The sequence below is a fragment of the Pan paniscus genome, chromosome X, assembly GCF_029289425.2.
Source record: "Pan paniscus chromosome X, NHGRI_mPanPan1-v2.0_pri, whole genome shotgun sequence".
In the NCBI taxonomy this organism is placed as follows: Eukaryota; Metazoa; Chordata; class Mammalia; order Primates; family Hominidae; genus Pan; species Pan paniscus.
This window is the reverse complement of record NC_073272.2, coordinates 148958507-148966568: the sequence shown is the minus strand read 5'-3', so window position 1 is coordinate 148966568 and position 8062 is coordinate 148958507. Positions and strand designations below refer to the sequence as shown.

The window sequence follows — 8062 nt, the reverse complement described above, 5'->3', positions numbered from 1 at the left end:
GATGGGATGTGGCGCCTCCTCACTTCTGTTTCTAGATCTTAGGGAGGTGAGGACCTTGCTTTCAGAGGGTGACTCAGGTCAACACAGGGACCCCAGTCTGATCGACTGACACACTGGTCCCAGGATCTGCCAGGTGTCCAGGTGAGGAACCTGAGGGAGGACTGAGGGTACCCCCAGGCAAGAACGCAAACGGGGGCTCCACAGAAATCTTCCCTGCCCCTGATGTCACCCCAGAAAGCATAGGCAGGGCTGTCAGCTGAGGTCTCTCTCTTATCCTGGGATCATCAGTGTCAGGGAGGGGGATGCCTTGGTCTTAGGGGGCTGCACTCAGGTCAGTAGAGGGAGAGCCCCAGATTCTGCCAGGAGTCAACATGAGGACCCAGCAGGCTCCTCGCCCAGGACACATGGTGTCCAGTGAATTTGGATATCTCTTGCTGTCTCTCCCAGTGGACCTAGGCACATGTGGCCAGATGTGGGTCCCCTCATACCCTTCTGTTCCATATCAGGGTTGTGAACTCTTTATCTGAGTTTCTCGAGCCAGCAAAAGGGCAGGATGAGGCCCCTCCAGGAGAAAGGTGAGTGAGCACAGAGGGGACCATGCACCCCATGAGAGTAGGGACCTCACAGAGCCTGGTCAACCCTTCTGACAGCACTGGAAAGCCGGGGCTGTGCTTGCAGTCTGCACCCTGAGGGCCCCTCGATTCCTCTTTTAGGAGCTCCAGCAACCAGGCAGTTAGGCCTTGGTCTGAGGCACTGTGCTCAGGTCACAGAGCAGAGGAGTCGCAGGCAGTGTTAGCAGTCAAGGCGAGGTTCTGATCTGAATGGACAACAAGGGCCCCACACTCCCCAGAACACAAGGGACTCCAGAGAGCCCAGCCTCACCTTCCCTACTGTCAGTCCTGCAGCCTCAGCCTCTGCTGGCCGGCTATACCCTGAGGTGCCCTCTCACTTCCTCCTTCAGGTTCTCAGCGGACAGGCCGACCAGGAGGTCAGAAGCCCCAGGAGGCCCCAGAGGAGCACCAAAGGAGAAGATCTGTAAGTAGGCCTTTGTTAGGGCCTCCAGGGCGTGGTTCGCAAATGAGGCCCCTCACAAGCTCCTTCTCTCCCCAGATCTGTGGGTTCCTCCCCATCGCCCAGCTGCTGCCCGCACTCCAGCCTGCTGCCCTGACCAGAGTCATCATGCCTTCTGAGCAGAGGAGTCAGCACTGCAAGCCTGAGGATGGCCTTGAGGCCCAAGGACAGGAGGCTCTGGGCCTGGTGGGTGCGCAGGCCCCCGCCACCGAGGAGCACGAGGCTGCCTCCTCCTTCACTCTGATTGAAGGCACCCTGGAGGAGGTGCCTGCTGCTGGGTCCCCCAGTCCTCCCCTGAGTCTCAGGGTTCCTCCTTTTCCCTGACCATCAGCAACAACACTCTATGGAGCCCATCCAGTGAGGGCACCAGCAGCCGGGAAGAGGAGGGGCCAACCACCTAGACACACCCCACTCACCTGGCGTCCTTGTTCCAACGGGAAGGTGGCTGAGTTGGTTCGCTTCCTGCTGCACAAGTATCGAGTCAAGGAGCTGGTCACAAAGGCAGAAATGCTGGACAGTGTCATCAAAAATTACAAGCACTAGTTTCCTGTGATCTATGGCAAAGCCTCAGAGTGCATGCAGCTGATGTTTGGCATTGACGTGAAGGAAGTGGACCCCGCGGCCACTCCTACGTCCTTGTCACCTGCTTGGGCCTCTCCTACAATGGCCTGCTGGGTGATGATCAGAGCATGCCCGAGACCGGCCTTCTGATTATGGTCTTGACCATGATCTTAATGGAGGGCCACTGTGCCCCTGAGGAGGCAATCTGGGAAGCGTTGAGTGTAATGGTGTATGATGGGATGGAGCAGTTTCTTTGGGCAGCTGAGGAAGCTGCTCACCCAAGATTGGGTGCAGGAAAACTACCTGCAATACCGCCAGGTGCCCAGCAGTGATCCCCCGTGCTACCAGTTCCTGTGGGGTCCAAGGGCCCTCATTGAAACCAGCTATGTGAAAGTCCTGGAGTATGCAGCCAGGGTCAGTACTAAAGAGAGCATTTCCTACCCATCCCTGCATGAAGAGGCTTTGGGAGAGGAGGAAGAGGGAGTCTGAGCAGAAGTTGCAGCCAGGGCCAGTGGGGCAGGTTGGGGGAGGGCCTGGGCCAGTGCACATTCCACACATCCACCACCTTCCCTGTCCTGTTACATGAGGCCCATTCTTCACTCTGTGTTTGAAGAGAGCAGTCAATGTTCTCAGTAGTGGGGAGTGTGTTGGGTGTGAGGGAGTACAAGGTGGACCATCTCTCAGTTCCTGTTCTCTTGGGCGATTTGGAGGTTTATCTTTGTTTCCTTTTGCAGTCGTTCAAATGTTCCTTTTAATGGATGGTGTAATGAACTTCAACATTCATTTCATGTATGACAGTAGGCAGACTTACTGTTTTTTATATAGTTAAAAGTAAGTGCATTGTTTTTTATTTATGTAAGAAAATCTATGTTATTTCTTGAATTGGGACAACATAACATAGCAGAGGATTAAGTACCTTTTATAATGTGAAAGAACAAAGCGGTAACATGGGTGAGATAAAGAAATAAAGAAATCAAATTGGCTGGGCACGGTGGCTCATGCCTGTAATCCCAGCACTTTGGGAGGCCGAGGCACGGGGATCACGAGGTCAGGAGATCGAGACCATTCTGGCTAACACAGTGAAACACCATCTCTACTAAAAATACAAAACTTAGCCGGGCGTGGTGGCGGGTGCCTGTAGTCCCAGCTACTGGGGAGGCTGCGGCAGGAGAATGGTGTGAACCCTGGAGGCGGAGCTCGCAGTGAGCCGAGATCGCGCCACTGCACTCCATCCAGCCTGGGCGACAGAGCGAGACTCCGTCTCAAAAAAAAAAAAAAAAAAATTAGCTGGGTGAGGCGGTGGGTGCCTGTAGTCCCAGCTACTCAGGAGGCTGAGAAGGAGAATGGTGTGAACCCAGGAGACAGAGCATGCAGTGAGCCGAGATCGCACTGCTGTAGCCTGGACGACAGAGCAAGACTCTATCTCAAAAAAAAAAAAAATTAAATTATAGTTAATTCTTGTCTTTCTTGTATTCTGTGTAGTTAAGAAATACATATTTGCTTGGCTAATATATATTGGATTAGCTTGGCTTCTTTGAGAATGTAATTGAATTAAATATGAATAAATGCATTCCCCTGCTCACTGACTCATTTCGTCCTGAAACATTCATTGAGCTTCTGCTATTTGTAAGTCCCTGGGTTAGTATTGGAGATGCTAAGGTAAGCCAGGCCCACCCCTAACCTTACGGTGGGTGAGTCTAGGATCTGCAGTCATATAACTAAGGTGGACAGATGTCCTCCAACATCTAGAGGAAAAATAAGAGAGGGGTGAGGGTGTGGGGCAACAGGTGAGAGTGGTGGAGTGTACATGCCCTGAGCCAAGGCCTTTTGGGCTTTGGGAAACTGCAGTACCTTTTGGGAGAGCTGATTCTAGTGAAATGGGGTAGGACCAGAGCCAGATTCTCAGAGGATGAGAGAAAAGCTTGGAAGGGAAACCTGCTCAGCAGTTCCTTTTGGATGGTGGATGAAACAGAGAGGCATCTCCTCCTGGGGCAGGAATGGGAGGTGTCCTGCACTCTTGTCTCAGTGCGGTTGAACACGGCACACGAAGTTGATGATGGATACCCATTATCCGGAAGGGTTTCCTTAGAGAGAAGCGTGAATCTCCTGGGATGTGAGGCTCAGATGCCACTGGCCAGGTGTTTTTCTTCCTGGTTGTGAGAGCCAGAGCTGACTCTATTAAAGAGACATTCTAACTAGCTTATCTGAAGTACAATTTGGCCAATTATAACAACGGAAAGATTTTGGGTCGTGACATAATCAATGAAAAAAGTGGTTTGGATGTAAAAGAAGCTGAGAGAGAGGGAAGGACTTTATTCTTGACTCATATTCTAAGAGCTTTGAGTTGCATTCCAGTTGGGGGAGAGTTCTGCACACTGAAATTTTGAAGTATGCCCCGTGAGAGGGTAAACTAACTGAAATTCATTGACAAAACTTCCTTTTTTTTGGCCGAGTAATTGTTCCATGTCCTATTCGCCTGCATAGTTTCTGATAAGTCCTGGAGAACCACAACAACAATAAGAAAATCCCAGAATACTAGGATCTGGGGTCAAATACTAGAAATAAAAGCCATCTGCCATTCCGTAAACTTCTTATTTGTGTCAGGACTTGAGCCAGGTGCATCACTTACATTCCATACACTCCGACAGCCCTATTGGTCAAGGCTTATTACCCATGCTTCACGGACGAAGAATCTGAGGCTCACAGGGCTTGAGAATGTCCCAGGATCACGAGGGTAGTAAGTAACAGGGCCGGAACCAGATCTCTAGTCTGATTCCACTGGAGCCCAAGCTGTTCCCACTCCTCCCAGCCTGAGGCCCACTTCCTGAGCAGTAGTTCATTTCTCACCACTGCATCATGTCTCTCAGGTGACAAAAGGAAGGACCCTGGGGACAAAGTACTAAAAGCAGGCCAAAAGAAGGTGACAATGAGAATCAAACAGAATTTGGGTGGCATGTGTTGGGGCCCCTGGGAGCTGACTGCTGGGTGCTTTCTGTTGAGCACCTACTATGAAAGATGTTATGGGAGAGCCTACAAATGCTCATCCACATCTTGGCTCCTCCGTCAAAGGCACAAGGGACAAGTACACTCCCAGCCAGCATGTCTGTCTGGCCCCAACACTTTCCCGAGTTACAACACCCTTCCCTTGGTCGCCCTCACGTGCCCTCCATTCCAACTCAGAGGCCCAGCCTGGTGCTTGCTCTTCCTTGCTGCCTCAGGAGGCTGCACAGAATCCCCTGCTTTCCCCAGAACATGGAGCATCCCTATCCCCTGCAGAACCCCCCTAGCTTTCCCACGGCTCACCTTCGGTCCTGTCCCACAGCCACAGCCACCTGGTCCTCCCTCCCTGGGAGTTCTATACACATTATTTTCCCAATGGGCTGTGAATAGACTATACTTTGCCCATAATCTCCTGACTCTTGGGAAACAGCCCTGAAGGTGGAGAGTAGATTTTTAAGCCACTCACATATTTGCAGTAGGATTTTAATGGGCTTCTTATCTGAAGCTGGGAACTGAACAGGCAAACAAATAGATAGTGCTCAGAAATTCCATTCCCTCATAAGAGGTAGAAGAGGAGCACCCATCCTCTAAAGCTGAATTCTTACAAACACTGGGCTCCTCCCGGGGTATGAGAAATGCGTCCTTGATGGACATGCCACCTGGAATTTGAAAAGAGTGATGAATCACTCTTCCACTGCCTCCTGTCTGGCATCTGCACCCAGGGACATACTGGCTTTCAGTGTGACTAGTGGCACCTGCACAGGTGTTTAGGCAAGAACAGTTATGTGGAGAGAAGCAGATATGTCAGGTAAGATTCTGCCCCTGCATCAGGTGGAAGGAGGAAATCCGCAGCCTCCTGAGATGATAGATGGCATTGCAAAGGGAAGTGCGGTAAATGCTATGGAGTATGGAAGGTGAAATCTCCCTGCTAACTTTTGCAGGATCTTCTTCAATTTGACGGGTTAATGCATTTGAAAGCATCTGCTACGTGGTAGACACTTGCAAATTCAGAGAATTTCAAGGCAAAACTGGTCTTCTCAGAACCGTCTATAAGAAATGAAGAGTGTAGTTATCATAACAAATTAGAGTTTGTATGTAGCTTCTTCTACTTCTGGCTGCGTTCATAGCCGTTGTTTCTCCACAACTATATTGTTCAAATTTCTCATACTGCCATGGGACATTTTAGCTAGTCTGATCTATTGAAAAAAATAACACTTGGTTTCATCAATTGCATTTATTGTTTCCAGAAGTTTCTGAAGTTTCAATTTCATTAATTTTTCTCTTCCTGTCTATATCATCCCAATCCTTTTGTTTTCCTCAGGTTTAATTTACTTTTATTTTTCTAATTATTTAACATCAATGATTAGATGTTTTATTTGAGCCATTTGTTACTTTCTTACATAAGCACTCAAGGAGATAAAAATTCCTCTAGGCACTACGTTAGCTGATTTCCACATATTTTAAAACATCATATTACCATTTTTATTTATCAGAATATATTTTCTCATTTTCCTTAATAATTTTTTAAACAAAGAAGAGTAAAAATGTGTTGTTTATTTAAAATTACATGGAGACTTTACAAATATGTCCTTTGTTATATTTTTATTTTATTTTATTCTGGATCTTTAAAATTTCCACTTTGTACAATTTCAATTATTAAATTGAAATGTATAATTTGAAATGCATACTTTTTCGTATTAAAACGTATATTTTGTACAACTTCAATTATTTTAAATTTGTTAAGGGTTGTTTTATGGTCTATCTTGGTAAAAATTCCACATACACTTGAAAACAATATTTATTCTGCTGTTGTTCTGTGACGTGTTCAGTAAAAGCCAGTCAGCTCAAGTTGGTTCTTTGTGTTATTCGGGTTGGTCTATAACCTTGCAGAGTTTCTGTGTACTTCAATCATTTACTCAGAGAGGAGTTTTGCAATCTCCAAATGCAAGTGTAGATTTGACTATTTATTCTTTCAATTCTATCAGATGTTTCATGTATTTTAAAACAATGCTTTTAGGTGAACTAACAGGATTATGATGTATTTTTTGTTAATTGACTCTTTTATCATTGCATAATGTCCCTATTTATCCAGGGTAATTTTCCTTCCCATAAAGTTTTTAGAAGTTTACTTTTCTGTTTTTCCAGCTTTCTTTTTAATTTTCAATTTTATTATTTAAATGGACAAACAGTGTTTTTTTCCTTTTCTGTCCAATTCTGTGGGTTTTGCTCATGTGTAGATTCATGGAACCACCATCACAATCTTCATACAAACAATTCCGTCACCCTCCTCTCCTAAAGAAACCCCTTTTACTTGCTATACACTTACAGTTATACCCACATGTCTACAACTAACAGTGGGAACCTCTCATCTGTACTCACTATTTCAGTTTTCTCTTTCAAGAATGTCACATGAATAGAAAAAATAGAATATGTACCTGGTTGAGACTGGCTCTTTCCACACAGCAAGACACCTTTGAGTTTGATACACCTTGTTGTGCATACCAGTAGTTCATGCCTTTTATTGCAGAGTAGTTATTTCATAGTATGGATACACAAAAACTTCATTGTCCATTTATCCACAAAAATATATTTGTGTAATTTTCAGGTTTTCTCAAATATGACTAGAGCTGCTGTAAACATTCATGTAGTAATGTCTTTTAAAATTTTTTTTAGTTATTTTCAAATATATGTTACTGTAGCTCATTATGCCTTAATATGCATTTCTCTAATAGCTGTGATGTAGAATAATTTCTCATGTGCTTCTTTGTCATGCATGTGTCCACACTGGACAATGCCCTCAACATACTGGGCACTGCAGGAACACACCTCAAAATAATATAGCCATCTATGTACAAACCCACAGCCAACATCATATGGAATGGACAAAAGATGGAAGTGATCTCCATGAGAACCAGAACAAAACAAGGATGCATACTCTCACCATTCCTATTCAACATATTATGGAAGTCCTAGCCAGAGCAATCAGGCAAGGCAAAGATATAAAAGGCATCCAAATAGGAAGAGAGGAAGTCAAATTATCTCTCCTTGCAGATGATATGATTTTACACCAAGAAAGCCCCGATAGTCTCTGCCCAGAAGCTCCTAGATCTGATAAATAACTTCAGCAAAGTTTCAAGATACGAAATCAAGGTACAAAAATCAGCAACAATTCTATACACCAACAACATCCAAGTGGAGAGCCAAATCAAAAACATAATCGCATTCATGATACAAAAGTATAAAATGCCTAGGAATGCAGCGAATCAGAGAGGTGAAACGCCTTTAAAGTGGCAGTTACAAATACTGCTGAAAAAAATCAGAGATGACACAGGCAAATGGGAAAACATTACATGCTCATGCTTAGGAAAAATCAATAATATTTAAATGGCCATAATGCCTAAAGCAATTTACCGATTTAACGCTATTCCTA

The 8062-nt window shown here is 45.6% G+C and overlaps 1 pseudogene; it reads left to right on the top strand.

Annotated features, from left to right (window-relative positions):
• The first annotated feature begins 1132 nt into the window (after nucleotides 1–1132).
• Nucleotides 1133–2121, top strand: LOC129395297 (melanoma-associated antigen 8-like; annotated as a pseudogene).
• The last annotated feature ends 5941 nt before the right edge of the window (nucleotides 2122–8062 follow it).